This window comes from Pinus tabuliformis, chromosome 7, assembly GCF_031772625.1.
Source record: "Pinus tabuliformis cultivar Carrire ecotype Pingquan chromosome 7, CPIR1, whole genome shotgun sequence".
Taxonomy (NCBI): Eukaryota; Viridiplantae; Streptophyta; class Pinopsida; order Pinales; family Pinaceae; genus Pinus; species Pinus tabuliformis.
This window is the reverse complement of record NC_142293.1, coordinates 1,600,913,880-1,600,934,179: the sequence shown is the minus strand read 5'-3', so window position 1 is coordinate 1,600,934,179 and position 20,300 is coordinate 1,600,913,880. Positions and strand designations below refer to the sequence as shown.

Genomic DNA, 20,300 nt, shown 5'->3' with positions numbered 1-20,300 from the left:
GATGATGATGGATATCGAGATTCAGAATCTGATGGAAGAGTAGAGAAGTACATAGGTGTTAAAGTGAAGGTTTCATGTACGGGGCAAGGTGAGACACAATCAATGAAGCAACTCTCTGGCGGGCAGAAAACAGTTGTAGCATTGACATTGATCTTTGCAATCCAGCGCTGTGACCCTGCTCCATTTTATCTTTTTAATGGAATAGATGCAGCACTTGATCCCCAGTACAGAACTGCTGTTGGTAATATGATTAAGCGCCAGGCAGACACTGCAACCACACAGTTTATAACAACAACATTCAGGCCAGAGCTCGTAAAAGTTGCAGATAAGATATATGGTGTAACACACAAAAACAGAGTCAGTCGTGTTGATGTCATAACAAAAGAAGATGCGCTCTACTTCATTGAGCAGGATCAGAGCCACCAACGCGAGTAACAATTTACCTCTTTTGTACGAAGGCCTGTATATTCTTTCAGACAGTATATGTATAATTGTTTGGAGAAGAATCCAGACGCTTGACCGCAGAAAACGAGGAGAGAATTATTCTATGCTCAAATGCTCTCGATGAAAGCCGTGGCAAAGAATTGCAACTTTGTTGCGATAAAGTTTTAGTAGACTATTTGAAAATCTCAGTTTTTGTCACGATGTATCAACATTTTCCAGTGATCTAAAAGAGTTGATTGAGGAATAATGGGATAGAAATCCATGTGTTAGGCCAATCTTTTCTGCGATTATTGTGCGTCCAGATGAAATAAGGCTCTTATGTGTCAAATAGAGCTTGCTGGCATTGATCGTATAAGTTCTAATCCGTTGTCAACTAAAGAAAAATAAGGCGCACGTCTTTGACACCTAACATTAGATAATTTTCAGAATGAAATAGTACACTTGTTAACAGATGGCAGATCATCTACAACTTCCCATATTTTAGGCATGAAATCAGCAAATAGAAGCAGTCCCAGATTCGAAGGCATAAATTCAGTGGATAAAGAATGAAGTGGCAGCGGGAATTGGACATTTGGCAGTAGTTATCTCCATCCGACAAATCCTCCAAAAACCTCAACTATTCGAGGTTCTTTCCAGAGATCTTTCGGCGAACAAATTCACCGGCAACATCAGCAGCTCATGACATATAGCAACCGATCCTTTACTAATGTCCAGTTCTGATCCTGTGGAAATCTGCGCTCCAGTATTTGTCTTTTAATTAGCCAATGATCAGAGGATTTTTAGGGACACGGTTCTGTTTTAGAATAGAAGAAAACGCTCTTTCCTATTTTTGTAATTGCAGTTGAAACAACACCTTTGCTGTTGGACCGATTCGTTTTTTCCTTAGCAGATTTTTATTTAATGTATTTTTTGTAAAGAGAAGAGAGGTAGGAGAGAGGGGTGATTTTCTGAGTGCTGAGAGTGGTGGAGAAAAGAGCTTTCAATGTACAGTTTTTGGCAGGGATTTTTAATGAAAATTTCACAGCTCTGATTTCTGAGATCCCTGTGGCATGATGATTTAGCATTAGTTTTTCTCTTGTTTCATATGTAATCTGTTATGTTTCATTTCACTACATGATCATTTCTAACTGAACAAATGAAGTGTTTAGGTAAGAATTCATGCCTGCCATGCTCTGCCTATAAGTTTGTTCATGTTTAAATGTTTTCTACTGTTTAAGGAGGATTCAAAGTTATTGTTTGCCCTCCTTAGCTCCTCACCAGTCTTGCCATCCCGTTTAAAACTAGATTTGATGCTAAATGTCTTGCCTACCTTGCCTCAGTCGATAACCTGTGTTTTTCATTATATTTCTCTGTTTCAAGCTGTGATTTTGCCCATGCAGCCCAGAAAAACCCCGTTATTTAATTAAAAACCCCAAATCAATCTTTCTAATCAGTTTACTAGCCTAATATCAGTGTTACCTTGTTGGTCATCTCATCCCATTGAAGATCTACCGAGATTGACCGGAGAGAGCCTTCTCCTACCCCGTAGGGCTAGCTACGGGGCTGAATGGTTTGATGTTGCCTTGAGGTTTACCTTTCTCAGCCTGAGGTGAAATCTCAAGCGCTAACACATACAATAAGGGTTATCAACATCATTATAAATTATTTTTCTTACTCAATGGTCATGTTTACTGACCAAGACCCCACCATTAGTCTCACTTAAGTTTCAGGCCATAGATTTATCAGTTCTATCTGCACAATTTGCTTAACAATAATAATGTGTTCATAAGCTATATGTTGTCATTGTCTTTTATGAGATTGAAACTAGTGCATTTTCATAGAAACACTATACCTTTATATTAATGTAAATGTTATATACTCATTAGTTATTCATGAGTATATATATATATATATATATATATATATATGTTGTTATCTACCTAGTTATGTTCTCTTGGGCTGCCTTGCAACCTTATTTAGCACAAAATAAGTTTCAACTTCCCAGGATTTTAACTTTTCCCACTTGTCCTTGTTAGGCCCCTATACTACTAGTGTAACCCCTTATTTTTATTAGTACAACCCACTTATTATATTGATGTACCCATGTAGTGCCCATATTGTTACTATTGTGCCCCATAGAAGCCCACTATTGTTATTATTGTGCCCTTACATTATTATTGTTATGTCGGCTCTGATTATGTTATGACCCCTTAGACTCCTATATATAGAAAGGAGGTCTTTTCATTTGTGTCATCCAAGAATTGTTCATTTATGTAATGTAAAGGAGGTTGCCCTCTCGTAGAGGCTGAATTCTAAGGTGTTGATCTATCTTTTCTATCTTTTCTTGAGCCGGTTTCATAACATTTGGTATCAGAGCTTTGGATTCTAGGGTTTCACTGGTCCAAACAGGTCATCGTGGAATTTTCGCTATAACTTTTTTTTCTGTGACGTTTCAGAAGTTACAAAAAAAACCCATTTGAGAAGAAATCGCGCTGAACCTTGGGTCCAAAATTCAGAGCTTTTCGCGTGATATTTGCGGAGATATGATCTGAGGAAGTTGGTCTTTTTCCAGACTCCTGAATTACATTCAAAACAGGTGACCTGGGGAAAATCATCATAACTTTCTCTCTGGGGATCGGATTGAAATTTCATAAGAAGGTACAGAAGGAGGACGGACTGTAGTTTCTTGTATGCATTTTTTAGATCCAAATGTTGAAACAGTGACTCATGGCACGTCGTACAAGTTCGCTCTAATGAACTAGTCTATAATCAGGTCATCTTAGGAGATTGTGCATAACTCTTTCTTGGAAAATCCAATTTGGATATGGAAAGAGGACACAGAGGGCTACTACAAGTCTCACAATTTCAGAACTTAAAGATCCGAAAGTACAGAGTTACAACCGTTTCAAGGTAGAGCTCCTAAAATCAAGAAAAAACAAGATGAGGAAGTTTGATGGCAAGGATCCGGTAAATTGGATACTTCAGATGGAGCAATATTTTGATATACATGGTGTACAACTATTACAAAAGGTATGTATTGCATCTTCATATTTAGAACCAGATCATTTTTTATGGTACAAAGGGCTTTGTTCTCGTAAACAACTTGTTATGTGGTCAATTTTCACGGAGGAAATGATATCACATTATGAGGATACAAAGAGCAACACCTTCTTTAGAGCAACACCACAACAATTGGAAAGAGTAAAAGGGCTTTGTGACATAGTGGAAAGCAAAATTATGGAAACCAGGAAGTGTACCGCTCACAACTATAAAGATGGAAGTGTTGTTTCTCCTATCCTTCCACAACCTACAAGGGTTACACCACAACAATTGGAAGAAAAAAGAGAAAAAGGGCTTTGTTACAATTGTGATAGCAAATGCACTAAAGGTCATAAGTGTGTTAAGAAGAAATTATTTTACATAGAATATGAAGAGGAGGAAGAAAAAGATCAAGAAACAACAAAAGAAGAAGATATACACCAGGACCCCACCCCAGAGAAAGAAGAAATGAATCAGACTATACCTTGGAAAGCATTGACAAAAATTACCACTCCTCAAACTCTCAAGATAGAAGGACATATCGAGAAGAAAAATGTGCAAGAAGTGAAAGATCACATCGAGAAAGAAGAAACGAATCCAACCATATCTTGTAATTCATTGTTCAAAATTACCACTCCTCAAACTATCAAGATAGAAGGACATATAAAGAAGAAAAATGTTCAAGAAGTGAAAGATCACATCAAGCATCAAGAAATAAATCCGACCATATCTTGTAAAGGATTGGAAGAAATTACCACTCCTAAAACTCTAGAGATAGAAGGACATATCAAGAAGAAAAAGGTTCAAGCAGTGAAAGATCACATCAAGCATCAAGAACAAGTTCTCCAACTTTTAAAGGATAACGCCACTTCGGTGCAAAATCAAACGAAACAACGGGCACTTAAAAAATGGCGACCTTACCGAATGGGAAGACTCTTCAAGGATGAGGATGTGGAAGCATTGTTTTGTGCTATTTATATTATCCAACCAGATTGGATAAACGAAGCAAGGGATGAATGGAAGAAGGACGATGAAGTATGGCCACTTATTCAAAAGTTGCAAAAGATCCCAATTCAAACAATATTGCCAGAAATTAAAGAGGAAGGAAAAATCATATTGGAACCTGGAGCAGTCACAGAAACAAGAACCCGACAGCTACGAAGTCGATCAATTTCAGAGTATCTCATCAAGTGGAAGAACTTACCCACTGAAGATTCCACATGGGAGGACAAGAATTTTATACAGAAGCATCAAGAACTACTCAAGCGTTGAGGAGAACGCTTTTTGAAGGAGAGGGGCATGTTAGGCCCCTATACTACTAGTGTAACCCCTTATTGTTATTAGTACAACCCACTTATTATATTGATGTACCCATGTAGTGCCAATATTGTTACTATTGTGCCCCATAGAAGTCCACTATTGTTATTATTGTGCCCTTACATTATTATTGTTATGTCGGCTCTGATTATGTTATGACCCCTTAGACTCCTATATATAGAAAGGAGGTCTTTTCATTTGTATCATCCAAGATTGTTCATTTATGTAATGTAAAGGAGGTTGCCCCCTCGAAGAGGCTGAATTATAAGGCGTTGATCTATCTTTTCTTGAGCTGGTTCCATAACAGTCCTCTTATATTGCAGATTATTAATGCGAGTTATATGCATGTTTGCTTTTGAATACTGCCATGGGATTTATCCCTCTTAAGCTTGCATGCGTGTTGATTATCTCATACTCACCATGTTATTATAATATAATTCTTTCCTTATAGGTTGAAGCACATCCTTTTTTTTTAAATACAATTGGTGTGTAAGGTGTTATCACTAAGGTTGTCCTTAAGCTCCGAAAAAGGATTCGGCCGAGGTAACCACAAACCAACTTTGGACTGCAGGTTCTAGCCAACCTGCAATCAGAGAGGGCTCTCTCTTTATGATTTAGCTTTGTTGAAAATGATTTTAGGCTAGGTTTTGAGTTTAGGGGGTTTTGTTTTGTTTTGGTGGGAAAATTGATGTTTTCAGACAGAGAGGCAAGGCATAGTCTGGAAGTTTCAAACCATTGGGCGTGGAGTCGAGGAGGAGAACTGCTGGTGCATTTCTTCGGTCACAAGAGAGGTCAAATGGAGCAAGATAGCTGAGCATGAAACAATATTTCAGGTTTAAATGATGGGAAGAATGCTAAGTAATGAGAGGCAGTTAAGAATCTCTCAATCAACTTAACAGATGGAGGTAACAGAGCTCTACCTAGGGGCAGTGAAGAATCCCTAGATAATTGGCCAACACAAGTGAATCGGGGTAAACATGAGCCAGGAGGAATTCATATTCATAACCAATTCAATCAGAGGAAAACATAAAGAAATAGCAGAAATTGAGCATAGAGTGTATTTAAACAAATTCTAAGCTATTATTTCTTTCTGCTATTTAGATAGTGGTAAACAATAAACAGAGGTAAGATGCACTTATTGCTTCAGGCTACAACACAAGAATCCCATCTTCATATCTCCAAAAACATTCATTTACAACAATCAGTTTGCTCTCCAAGCTTTCAGCAATCTTTGATTATAGAAAAACTCAGGTATACAATGTGAGTCTCTAGTGAAAATTCTCAATCAACCAACCCTTGTAACAATGTAGAGGGCGGTATATATAGGGAAAAACTCCCTATAACTGCTTTTATTACAACTTGACTTAAACAGGTCTGAAAGAAAGATGATTACTTAACCTAATCCTATCCAGAAATAAATGCAAAAATATCTCGGGCTGCGCTCAGGGCCGTTGTATCAAAACTGAGTAAATGATGTTGTCCTTGGTGGCTTGCTGCAGTGTTTTCTGAAATAAATGTGTATGGGTTTCTGCATCTCTGCTATCTGTCTGCATTTAAAGCTTTAACTGTGATTTGAGGGAAAGGATGGGCTTACGCCTCTTGATTTGACTTTCTGGGGGGGGCTCATCAATGTTCAAGTGCTTCGAACCCCTAAAAAGTCTTCGGCTGATACTCTTTGGCATTTCTTATTCCTCTGATACTCTTTGGCAATAAACTGATGATGTTCTGACGTGCTGTGTGTTAAATCATCATTTAATGGCCGCTGTTCGGCCTCTGTTTTCTTCAAAACTGCTTTCTGCTCCTTTCTGAGTGCTTCACAAAGAAAAATGGTTCATTCGGTGCCTTTCGGGCTTCGTGGGGGCTGCAGAATGAAAAGATTCCCTGAAGATTCCCCATTCTGGCCCAAAAAATCTAGCGATGCTGCCTCAGAAACGGATTCCGGGGCTTCGAAGTGCGATTTTTGCCCTTCGCGCCAAAAAGTGCTGATGACGTCAGCATGACGTCAGCGGATGTGACTTCATATGGCGGGTGACATCAGCGATGACGTCAACATGATGACGTGGTGGGATGACGTCAGCGGGTGACGTCATCATGTACAGACGGTGACGTGGCATGTACAGTGGCAGGAGGCCACGTGGCAGGTGACTCGACAGGTGACTCGGAAGGTGACTCGGCAGGTGACTCGGCTTACGTCACAGGGGAGGGCGGTAAGCGGTTTTGGGCGCACCGCCTTAGCGCCTGGGCGGTTTTGGGGGGAGGGGCTCCGCCACACCCCAGAGCCTGACGCGTGGCGGGAGTACGGCGGTAATACCGCCCATCTCCCGGACGCTAAAGCTCGGGCGGTTCGGGGATGGGAGGGCCCGTCAGCCGTAGATCTGCGGGGCAGATGATCCAACGGCTGGCGGCGATGGCGAGTCGGCGGGGGTATACGGGCGGGGAATATGCGCAGAATATTCCAAATTCAATAAAGCGCATAGGTGGGGTTTGAAACTTAGGTTTAGTGGGTTTGGGGGTTTAATATGAGCGCGGGTTAATGAATTTACAGTTAGAACTTAGGAAAAGGGGTAGAACATGGGTTTTTGAGCATAGGTTTAGCAATTTATGCCCGAAACTTAGGATAAGGGGGAAAAAAGTGGGTTTTGAGGGTTTTAGGGGTAGGGAAGAGGTTATTAATCTGGCCAGGTGTCAGAATAATCCCTGCTTGGACACGGATGGGCTAAAAGCAGCCCCAGATGGACTTTTCTTTCCCTGAATTAGAAAGAATATGGCTATATTGCCAGGGGGGAATATTTACATAGGGGAATTTTATATACAAAGTTTTAGTAGGGGAAAGGGGAAAACTGATAGGGAGTTATATAATACTTGTTAGTAGTTAATATGAAGATGATAAGCAGGCGCCAAGGTCAGGGACCTTAGGCTAATTTTGGGGAAAAGATTTTGAAAAGGAATAAAATCCTTGAGTGAAGTAGATCTTCGCCAAGACAACTGATATGGATGATGATGAAACTAAGAGGAATCAAGCAGATCTTGACCTCTTTGGGAAGTTAGTAAGTGACTTGGGGAATTAGAATAAGGGGGAGTTAGTTATGTCCACCTTTGAGCTCCCTTGCATGAAAACTGCCTGCACTGGGATCTGTAAAGATAAATCACTTTGTAATACAAAATTGATCATAAATTGCCTTTCTGCAACCACACAGCTACCTACCCAGCCTACCTTCCTAACATTTTTTCTTCTTTTGAATTGGGTGCACTTAGAATTGCAAACCTAGATTTACAAATTTTCTTTTGAATTTTTCCTATCTAAATCTACACTTATTTCTGCCAGGGCCCAGATTAAACAGTTGGGTCCCTTTGATTCTCTACCTATCTACAAATCTGCCAAGATTAAACTGTTTGGACATATATCATTCTCTATATTCTAAAACAGGAAATTGAAACCTAGGGAGACCAAGATTAAATTGTTTGGACCTCCCTTAAATGAAAACTCTTCAAAAACTGGAACTACTCATCAAAAATTGGAATACAACAGTGCATTTGGACTAAGCATACTTCATGGCACCTCATGGAAATATGGAACACTGTAGCCTGCAAAGTATGACATATTTGGCATGTAAAAATGTCAATCATGAAAGATGATACCCTGTTGCAACAGGAGGCTAACATAAGGTCCAATGGAGTATTAAGAGTCATTAATTATATTCTAACCTGAGGGTAATTGGTTATCTTATTATACTATCTACAGTATCCTTTTTTGTTTTTGTCACGAGGAAGAGTTTCTTGCCTTGTTCCCACGATGGTTTACAACCAATGATCTATCCCTTTGATACCATCATAATTTATGACATGAAACATGTCATAACCATATTACCAAGTTCTGGGGTAATTACTTTAATGTACCATTTCCACATTAATTATCATCTTGTCCATTGTGAAATGGACCCCATCATATCCACGTTTCCTAACTTCTTGTGGTCTCATACGAAATCAAGGCTCTACAATTTCGTTGTTTTTTTTTGTCTTATTGTATCCTTTTCCTTTCATTCCTTCCCCAATAGAACATTGAGGCTATAAATACAAGGTAATATTTTAAATAATCCTCTCTGACAACTCTAGAGAACAATCATGCTTAAAGATCACCAAAATTATGTTACCAAATCTTAGCACCACTTCTTTTTGACATGCCTCACATGTGAGTTTCCAAACTCTTTTCTTGGGGTTTTCATCCCTCTACATTTTACAACTTATGGATCATGGTGATTGGAAATCGTATGTACTTCCCCTTGTTGTTGAAGTATATCCTAGCTATTGTGTCTTCTCTTCCTTCGATTTCTATACCTGTTAGTTACATTAACACATTATGTTAGTGTGGTTATCTTTGAATAATGATTTTGTAAGTATATAATGTTTATGGAGTCACTTGATTTTCTTTAAGGTACTTATCTGGGGTACGATTGACTGGTGACATGCTACCCGCTTTTATTTTTTTATTTTTATCATGCTACATTTCTCTTTCATTACCTTGCTTGACTGTTTACTTGTTTTGTTCATATCACTATATTCCCATTATCAATCACTTAGGTCATGTTAGGACAACAACTCCCTTAGGATATTAATACATACATTCATTGTCATGTGTAATATATACATAAATTGTCCTTTTCCATCTTGTAATAATTTTTGAATACACACACAGACACACACACACACACACACACACATATATATTTACATATTTTTTGTAACATATGGTTATATCATTTGGTATTATTATGGATACTATTTCTACAGTCCTACTATATTTCCCAAGGAATTCCACTTGCATTTACTTTTTTTCATCTTATTGCACCCACAGTCAATTTTATTAATCAAGTTTTCTTATCATCTTAAATTTGAGCATAATTAATCTTTCAAGTTGCGAGGCAGATATGAACCAAATAGCTAATCACTCCATGATTTTGACTCACACCATCTTGAATTCGCCCCTACGTCCATCAAGTACATGAAATTTAAAATTTGTCAATATTTCCTTTAAGGGTTGTTGCATACTCTTTCCCAGAAAATTCTACATTTTGAAATTGATTCTCATCTCGCCCTCAATTCACTTACTGAATTGGTGTAAAACTGATTTTATTTCAAGTATTAGCAACATTTTTCCAATATGATTTTGTGCTTATTTAGTGTCTTGTGTAACCTAGATGTGGCTACCATGTCTTCCAACTTACAAGTGTCATGTATGCCACTCGCTCCACCATTTCCAAGACTAGTCCCCTTTCCATCACAAATTATTATGAAGTATGTATCGACCAATTATTATTATTATGCTTAACTCGTTTGTGCCTGTGTTATACTATTGACATCTAAGTTTTACCATTTATTATCATTATAGTTGATGCCTACCATCTCATTTGATGATATCATCTATCTTCATCCATTAACCAAGGCGATTCCAGTTGATTCCTATTCACACATTCATTTTGTATCTATTTTCTGACAACAATTATCACTGAGTATGTTGAGGAGACTTCCCTGGGTATGAAAATACCCCATCCCTTTACATAGGTATTATAGGATTTTCAATTCTTTCCATTCTTATACATATTCTGTGGACACAAACTTTATTATTTTATTTTTATTAATTTTGCTGATTAGATGCCTCAATTTTTTTTGAAAGGTGAACACCCATAGGTGATTTGAACTAGTGACATTTTCACATAGAGTGCTTTAACAAGGAACCTATTCACCATCAATCCAAATCCCAATTCCCATAGTATCCTTTAATCTTTATAATTGACTCCTCGTCAACAATCCACATTAGAGATTTTAATTTTAGACATCCTTATGATTATTAATCTCATAAAATGCATATAGAAGCATAATTATCTTCTTTTAACAAAATAGGATTACAACACAAAACAATTGATCATCGTGTGGATAACCCTTAAACCTTTTAGGGTGATACTCGCTTGATACTCCACCATTGAGGAACAATATGGGGTTTAATGCTTCATTTGTACACATATATGTTCCCTGATTTGGCTATCCATATTCTTCTTTATCATTACAAATCCTCTCCATTCTCTATCCGAAAATCATGGAATATGATTTAATATGTGTTGATACTTAAATTGTTCAAACATTTGGTTACTCTCATAAGTGACTAACATATCAATTTTGGTAGACATGGAAATTTAGCAATAATCCAATCGATAATTGATAATTTAGCATACATGACACAATTCTTGTCAATGTAATCATGACATGATTCTTCATTGTCATTTTATTAATTTATTATTTTGGCCTCCCGCTCTCCTATACTATTTACATGATACGTATATTCTTTACTTTAATTACAACACAATTTGTTGCTATTTACGCTCATGTTGTATGTCATTTTGTTTTCGGGTATAACCATAAAGTTCCTCTCTTTTGCATTGTATATATATTATTTGGCTTTATATATATATATATATATATATATATATATATATATATATATATATATATGAAGCTGCCTCATTAGTTATAAACATGTCTTTTACTTCATTCATTTAGCAGGGCACTTCAGTAATTGACCTACAGGATCCCGTGAAATTCTAATAAACGACAATCTTATCTCATCATTTTTTTTGGTACCTTGTCTCATGTAGAAAAATTGCTTTCCATATACTTATAGTAGAATATATATATATATATATATGTGTGTGTGTGTGTGTGTGTGTGTGTTTTAACTCCTTATTCCCTTAAACAAGCCACAATGCTGAACCCTTTAGCTCCGATACCACTTGTAACATCCCCCTTCAAGTAATCACATAAAAGAAAACAAAAAGAGTTACCAACTACCATAAAATTGTCGCATTTGTTGACCAGGTACATAGTGGATGTATCGAATGGAAAAAAATAACCCTAGCATAATGAAAATCTCCAGATCTTACTGAACCTTAGCATTATCTCAGTTAATGAACCTCAACATTATATTACTTGTATGTGAACTTAATATGGATGTTCCGATACACTCTGCACACGGGTTCCCATGAGGCAATACGATCTGATGGAGGGCTTAAGAATGCCTGTATGAGCATCGAAGTTTCCTGAAGCCAACTGCATGGCACAATTACACCCCTGTGACCTGCTAGCACATGCCATTTGGAACTTGTTCCATTGTTGGATGAGTGAGAATCTAATCCGATGGTGCATGTGACTGGGATTTGGTTAAGGGGTAACTTCCCCCGACCCCATCCTCGACACCGCATTATCATTCTCTTTGTCTGGATAGGGCTCCGTGGTGACTTAGTGTTTTAAGGAAAAATGATACAGATCTTGCATAGGTAATGTAAGTGATCAATGTCCTTCCCATTCCGCCTGGTTAAGCTAGTTATTAATTTATCTTTTTTTCCCCCCAATTAACTTGAGTGTTTTCTATGCGCGCGTTTGGACGCCCATTTGGAATTATGTAGAGTATCCATCCTCACGATGCCTCCACTTTTCATCTTCTAAGTAGAAAATTTTGGGTGCGTATTTATTCCCTCTAACTGAAGGAGAATCTGATTAGGGTTGACTCATTTTTCCAGCTATCTTTCTCAAGTTTTCAGGGCAACCTCTACAACCACCAATATCAATCTCCTCAAGTATATTTCCCTCCCTTTGTCTGCTTAATTCTTCCTCTTCTTAAATTCAAGCTCAGATGTTAACTTGGCTTGAATATTTGATGTGATAGGTGGGGGTTTAACCCTTATTTAGTCAATTGGGCATGTGGGTATTTCTTTCCTCAAATGGAAACATCATTGGTTATTATATTACTAACTCAACTTTCACCCCTACAAGGTTCACTTCTAGACTGAGGCTCTATCTCACGAACCCCTTAATTATCATTTGGGATTTCAACTCTTGTATATTGCTTAGTGTCGGTTAAGGGTTTAATTCTAATTCATTTTAAACTAAGAACCTCAATATGCATTTTCTATCATAATTTTAGACAGAGTTCTAATTGTTAATGTACCACTGAAACTTGTAAGAATTTAAATGGTTGTTACTTGGTTTTTTGCCTACAATTTATGGGTATTTTAATGCTATTATGTTACACTCTTTATTATACATCTACTTTTTAATTAAATACTGAACTTTTGAGGAATAGAGCTTGGTACCACTATTACAGTTAACTCTATTCCACCCCTTGACATGGAGTTACAAGATTATGGCATTTTAATTCAGATTGTGTTTGTACTTAAAGTTATATTGGGTTAGCATCACATGTAAAGGTTTCCTTGAACCAATTCTTCACACATTCTATTTATATATCTATTTATGGTTCATTCTTAGAAAAATTATGCCCTGACTCTAGGGACAATGAGGTTGTTTTTTTTTTTTTAAGAAATATTGTTTCCTTTTAATTACGACATTATTCCAAATTTTGTTTATTTTAATATGTAAGCATTCACTCCCATCATATTGTTGTGTTAGCATTACTTTATTTTGTCTTCTTCTCCAGTAATCGAGGGTTTGGTAATGTGCAACTTTTGGATTTCGGGTTTTGATATGTAGTGGTTATTAAAAGAAACTATCAATTTAATTTCTTAAAAAAGTACACACCAAATTTTCTATTTTACTGTAACTGTTTATTTCATTACCAACACCACTGAGGACATATGAGACTTGTCACTCGAATACGACCATCCGTCCTTCAATAGTTTTTCCAAAATACTTTGGATGGAACCAAGATTGATCTTGCTTCGTAAGGGCTAAATATCTAACCTGGTTTCCAAGCACAATTATTCTTTATAATACCTTACAGAAAACCATTTTTTCTACATAATCAAGGAAACCCCCCCAAGGGATCGCTGGCTAGGGTTTTGACTTGACAATAGGGTTTTGGATTCAGGGTAACATGGCGGGGAGCACAGGGGGGAGTGATGTTCCCTCCTACAGTTAAGAAATCATAGAAGGAAGTAAGGACGCAGGAAAGAAGCATTTCAAAAAACCTTTGGAGAAGATTTCAGAAGCACGAAGTCAGGGGACATCTAGAAGAAGCAGATATCAGGATCAGGAAGGAAATCAACAGGGAACAAGCAAAGAAAAGGATAATGGAGGCAGCAGCAAAAGACCGGCTTCCATAAGGACAACTGGGGCTTGCAAACCCAAGTCAGGCATTATCCCCCGGGTCATATTGAGCGACCCTACAATACAAGCACATAGGGATCATATGACGGAACATGCAATCATATTCAAGTTCATGGGGTTATGGATGACAAAGAGGGTGTTACACATATAGATAAGGAGCCATTGGAAACCAAAGGGAGAAATACATTTACATCTGGGTTCTAAGGGATTTTTCATAGTAGTGTTCACAAGCATAGAGGACAAAGATAGAGTGTTTGAGGGGGGGAACCATTTCTATGCTGCGACAGGACTCTACATGCAGCCATGGATGATGAACTTTGTCCCGGAACGTGAAACATTCACATCAGTACCGGTTTGGATCAGACTATACTCCCTTCCTCTGGATTATTGGCTACTAGAATCTTTGAAAACCATAGGCAACAAGCTGGGGCATTTTCTAAAGATCTCAGAGGCAACTCTGAAAGGAAGGTATACCTCCTTTACCCGAATATATGTGGAAATGGATCTATCTAGAGCCCTTCCGAAAGCGATAATTTTAGAAGTATATGATGAAGAATGGGTGCAGACTGTGGACTATGAGCACATACCATTTAGGTGCCGCAAATGCCATGAACATGGGCATCTATATAGAGACTGCCCCACAATCAATAGGGAAGGTAACCAGAAAACCACTGTGGAGAGAGATCACGAGGGTTTCACCAAGGTCAGGAGAAAAGGGAAAGGGGGGAAATGTCCACACAAGAAGGTAAATGAGGACAGACATACAAGACACAACAGCTTCAAGATCCTGGAGGAAGAAGAGGGGAACAAGGAGACAGTCCAGGACATGGAGAACGTAACAAAGGAGCAGGATAAGGTAGTTGACATGGAGGATATCACAGTAAACAACCAACAAAAGGATGATCTACCAAGCTTGATGGAGATCAGTAGGGACTAGGAGATGACTCCAAGTGAAGTAGGAACAGAGGACCATGAGCTACAGGAGATTCTGGATAGGGAAAATCTAGATCTAGAGAAATTTCTGGAACAAGGAAAAAACATAGGAGTGGACTCCCTGCCAAAAGAGGACTATGACAGAGTACAACAACTCTTTCTATGGAGGTCAAAAGTGAAGGGAGCTGGAGTCAAAATAAATCATGAAGGCCAGGAGCCAAGTGGGGTCAATATGATGGAGAATTCACAGGCACAATCTCCAAAGAAATCAAGTAGGAAAAGAGGAAGAAAGAGACAAAATGAGCTACTGAACGAATGTGGAAAACTTTTGATCAACTTAGGTAAGATGAAAGATCTTACCAGTTATTCCTTTACTAATCTTTCTTAATGAAGCTCACAACCTAGAACATTAGACGCATAGGGAATAGAAGGAAACAAAGAATTCTTAGTAACAGAATGAAGAAGAAAAACGAGACATGGTTTTCATTCAAGAGACAAAATGTTCGATGGATAAGATAAGAGACATTCATAATAAGTGGTTAATCAAATAAGAGCATTTAGAGGTTAAGGAAAATAACTCGGTGGGGGGGATTCTCACTTTGTGGGATCCATAGAAATTTGGAATCGTGGATACTGAAGCATCCAAGAACTATCTCTCCTTGATATGTCAACCTGTAGGGGATAAGGAGATATACATGATTACAAATGTTTATGGACCTAAAAAGCAAGCAGACAAACTCAAGCTTCTCACCTCCTTGGAGGATCTAAGAGCAAGACATCCCATTTTTCCCTGGATCATTGCATGAGATTTCAATATGATAAGATCTCTTTCAGAAAAAAAGGGAGGCACTAGACAACTAGGCAGAGACTCCATGGATTTCTAGAACTTCATTATGAACATGGGTCTGGTGGATGCTGAAACAATTAATGGAACCTTCACTTGGAACAACAAAAGGGGAGGGGCTTCTCAAGTTGCTTCCAAACTTGATAGATTTATTATTTCAGAGGACCTCCTTCTCACAGGACCCGCCATGACAGCCTCCATTCTGCCCTTTGGAGGATCAGATCACTGGCCTGTACAGCTAGAAGCCACCTTTATGGGCACATCGAGAAACAGACCTTTCAGGTTTGAAAATGCCTGGCTCTCACACCCTAAATTCACTAATAACATTGAGAAATGGTGGAGAGAGGGGTTGAATATTTGGGGCACAAAAATGCACATCCTCCAGCAGAAACTTAAACATATCAAATCCTGGCTTAAAGCTTGGAACAAAAAGGAATTTGGAGATATCTTCAAAGCCAAAAGAGAAACTGAGCAGAAGCTCCAGGAGATCAATCAGATCAACATCACAGATGGCTTCACTGAAGAGCGGCAAAAACTAACTGACTCTCTGCAGGAAGAATGGGAGGATCGATGCTTACAAGAAGAAATTTTCTGGAGGCAGAAATCAAGGATACAATGGATTAGAGAGGGAGAAAGAAATACAAAATTCTTCCATAAATCCACTATGGCTCATAGGGCACACAATAGAATCACAAAGATCAAAGATTCTCAAGGTATTGAGCTTGTATCTCACAATGATATGGAATTGGTCCTTGTACAACACTTCTACAATATTGCAAAGGAGCCACTGGAGGATAGATCTAGGTTCATTGACCATTTCACTCAGTATATCCCTTAGTTGGTTACCAGAGAGGATAACCACAATCTCAATAGGCCAGTATCGGAAGAGGAGGTCACTGAAGTGATTAATGAAATGTAGAATGGAAAAGCACCAGGCCCGGATGGATTCAATGTAGACTTCTTCAAAGCCTGCTGGGAAACTGTCAAACATGATATCCTCGAGGTTGTGGAAGACTCAAGAAGATCCAAAAAGGTACTGAAGGCTCTGAATGCATCCTTCATAGCTCTTATCCCAAAGTAGGAAAATGCCATGACTTCGTATGGTTTTCGGCCCATAGCCTTATATAATGTGGTGTATAGAATTATCTCCAAAGTAATAGCCAATCGACTCAAACCACCTCTACCGTCTCTCATCTCGGAGGAGCAAACAGGCTATGTGGAGGGAAGACAAATCCTCAACAATATCATCCAAGCTCATGAGGTGGTACACTCTCTCAAAAGCAACAAACAAGCTAGCATGATCATTCAGTTGGACCTAGCGAAAGCCTATGACAAATTGAGATGGTCTTACATAGGAGCAATTCTAAAAGCCTATGGTTTTGACTAGAATTAGATAAGGTGGGTCATGGCATTATTTACCACAACCAGTTTTTCCATACTGCTTAATGGAGCTCCATTAAGGACCTTCACACCCTCCAGAGGGCTCAGACAAGGAGATCCTATCTCACCGTTCCTCTTCATCCTCATGATGTAAGGGCTAGGTAGAGTGATCAAAATGGAAAATGATGAAGGATGAATTCAGGGCATCAAACTTACCACGGATGGAGAGGCAAACACTCATCAACAATTTGTGGATGACACAATGTTACAGGGCATACCCACAGTCACGGAAGCCAGAGCAATCAAAAACATCTTAAATGACTTTGCTATGGTAGTAGGCACAGAGGTAAGCCTCAACAAGTCCAAAGCTTTCTTCTTTAACACTAATATTTCTATTCATAGAAGCATTACTAGAATTCTTGGATTCCAAAGGGAACAACTACCTTCTAAATATCTTGGCGTTCCTCTTATTGGAAAACCTCTAAGCCAGAAAGTGTGGGAGCCAATATTAAATAAACTTTAGGACAAGGTCAGGAAATGGACATGCAGGTCACTAAATTTGGTAGGATGCCTTGTGCTCACACAGGCGGTCTTGCAGGCCATTCCCATTTTCATGTTTTCAGCTCTTCCTGCTCCTCAAGGTATTAAGCAGCAGATAAGAGGCATACAAAGGGACTTTCTGTGGGGCAGAGGGGAAGAGAAAAAGAAGTGGGCTTTAGTAGCTTGGGACAAGCTTTGCAAGTCTAAGAGCCATGGTGGACTAGGGCTTCATGATCCTGAGATCCTCAGCAGAGTTTCGGGAGCAAAGCTTTTGTGGAGATGGATTAAGGAACCGAATGCCCCCTGGGCTAGGCTTTGGAAAAAAAAGTATGCCAAGTACTGGCAGGAGAAGGATCACATTAGAATGTCAGGGCAAATCAGGGGCTCCCATATTTGGAACCTTGCCTAGGATAATAAAAGTATTGTTTAGCAACATTGTTTTTGGGAAATTCGAGTAGGGGACCTTGCTCGATTTTGGGAGGAAAACTGGCAACAGGAACCCAACCTTTATAGGGATGAACTTGCAGCTCTCAAAAGTGACACAAATAGGAAAGGTATGGTTTTGGTAAAAGACTTCTGGGATCAGGGAAGGAATACTGGAAAATGGAGGAAGTGGAAGGATCTAGGATACAGTGATGAAAACCCATTTAAGACTAAGGTAGAAGATCTCACTCAGGAGCTAGAGCCTAGAAGGATTCTGGTTTCTTCCTCAATGGATCAATTAAGTTGGGGAAAGAACACCGAAGTTAACTTTAACCTCAAAGAGACTAAACAAGAAGTCACAGGATTTAACTTTATGAATCCTGATCAAGTATGGAAGAAACTTTGGCAAAGTCCACATTGGATGAAAATAAAGTTATTCATCTAGCTAGTGCATCAACGGAAGATCTTAACTTGGGAGAATCTCCTTACGAAAGGCTTCATTGGTCCTTCCAAATGTTACCTATGTGGCACTCATGAGGAGACGATTGAACACCTTCTCAACCTCTATCCTTTCACTTCAAGGGTGTGGGTTGGGTGGCCTCCATTTTTAGACAAATTGATAGGGATAGTCTCAGCATATCCAACACTCTGAAAAAATGGAGGAAAAAATTCTCAGGGAATGAGATTATTAATAAAGCCTGGATTCTGGTTCCAGGCTTTGTCATCTGGAATGTTTAGAAAGAGTGCAACAATCGAATCTTCAAAAACAAAACAAGCATGCCCCAACACATAATTGAGAAAATTCTAAGGTAGCTCAAAGATACAGTAAGAAGCTTGTTGAGAACCCTTCCTAAAGATCCTCCTTTGCCCCAAGTGGAGAGAATTATACTTCACTTGGTTCTCCAGTCTATCAGTCCTCTAGGAATAATAAAGGCATTAAGCCTAATAAATAAAGGTGTTAACATTTGGAAGCCCCCTCCTTATGGTTTATTAAAGGTTAATATTGATGGAGCAGCTAAGGGCAACCCAAAATTAACGGGCTTTGGGGGTGCCATAAGAGATGATTAGAGACAAATACATAAAATCTTCCATGGCCACTTGGGGAAGGCCACTAATAACATGGCTGAGCTCATGGCATTAGAGCAATGTTTGGAAATCCTGGTGGATTCAAGTTGACACAATGTCATAATTGAAGTGGATTCGGAATTAATTATTAGAGCGACTAAGAAAATTAACAATGGAATCTCTCCAGATAAAGTGCCGAAGCACTAGAAGCTTTTGCAAGTTTTTTACCGCATCTACTCTCACCTGTGAACCCTTAAAACTGTCATATTTGTTCATGTGAATAGGAAAGCTAATATATTAGCAGATTGATTGGCGAATGAAGGAGTCACCAACGGGCACATGGATTCTAGGTATGCTTGGGATTCGTTACCTCCAGGAAAATTGCGGGAGGACTGTCTCTGTTAGGCAACCCAGGACATGGAACTATGGACTAACAAGATGGATCAAAGGGACCTAGAAGACCGGCGGGAGGATGGAGAACCCCATACAGTTTAACCTGCCTTGGTTTGGCTATTTTCCAAAGTCTGGAACTCTTTTTGATTGATTGATGAAAGGTTTGACTCAGATAGCACCATAGGATGAGGTGTCCTTTTTCATTTGGCTTAGGTGGTGTTTGACAGAGAATCTTGGTGGACGGGATTGGCTCAAGAACTGCCCGCTGGACGGAATTGAAGGACAACACGTGGCGAAAGGACGTGTTTGTTTTTTCCGCGAATCAACTGTTCCAAAACCACAAGTGGTATATCGGGTGGGGTCTGAATGGTTTCTGGTTTTTTTGAGTTTGGCTCCGATTCCACTCTTCATGCGACATGTAGTGGAGCGAGGAAAGAGAAAATCGCCCTCATCGGGTGGTTAACTCTCGCACTTCTCGTCCTTCCGATATTCACGAAGACTGTTGGATCTTAGTTAGTTGATCAACGGTGGTGATTTGTTTGTGCTAGTTGGTTGGACCCGAAAAGAGATTAGAGTATTAAGATTTTAATTTCTATCGAGTCCGTTTGACAGTTTTAATTTCCGTCAAGTCCGTTTGACCTTTTGTGGACCCATGGCGAGTCAATTGTGGCCTTTTGTGACCTCCATTTTGATGGACTATCCCTCCATGGATTTATAGGCTCTTTTGATGCATGACCGCACTACCTGTTGGCCTTGTGCCTTAATTGTTTGGTGGTTCTCCCGTGTTTCCTGTTTATGTTTCTCTTGGTTTTGGGTGAATGTTTTGGTT

General features: G+C 38.9%; 1 pseudogene; it reads left to right on the top strand.

Moving 5' to 3' along the window:
• The first annotated feature begins 102 nt into the window (after positions 1–102).
• LOC149254258 (structural maintenance of chromosomes protein 3 pseudogene) lies at positions 103–435 on the top strand (annotated as a pseudogene).
• Positions 436–20,300: the final 19,865 nt, after the last annotated feature.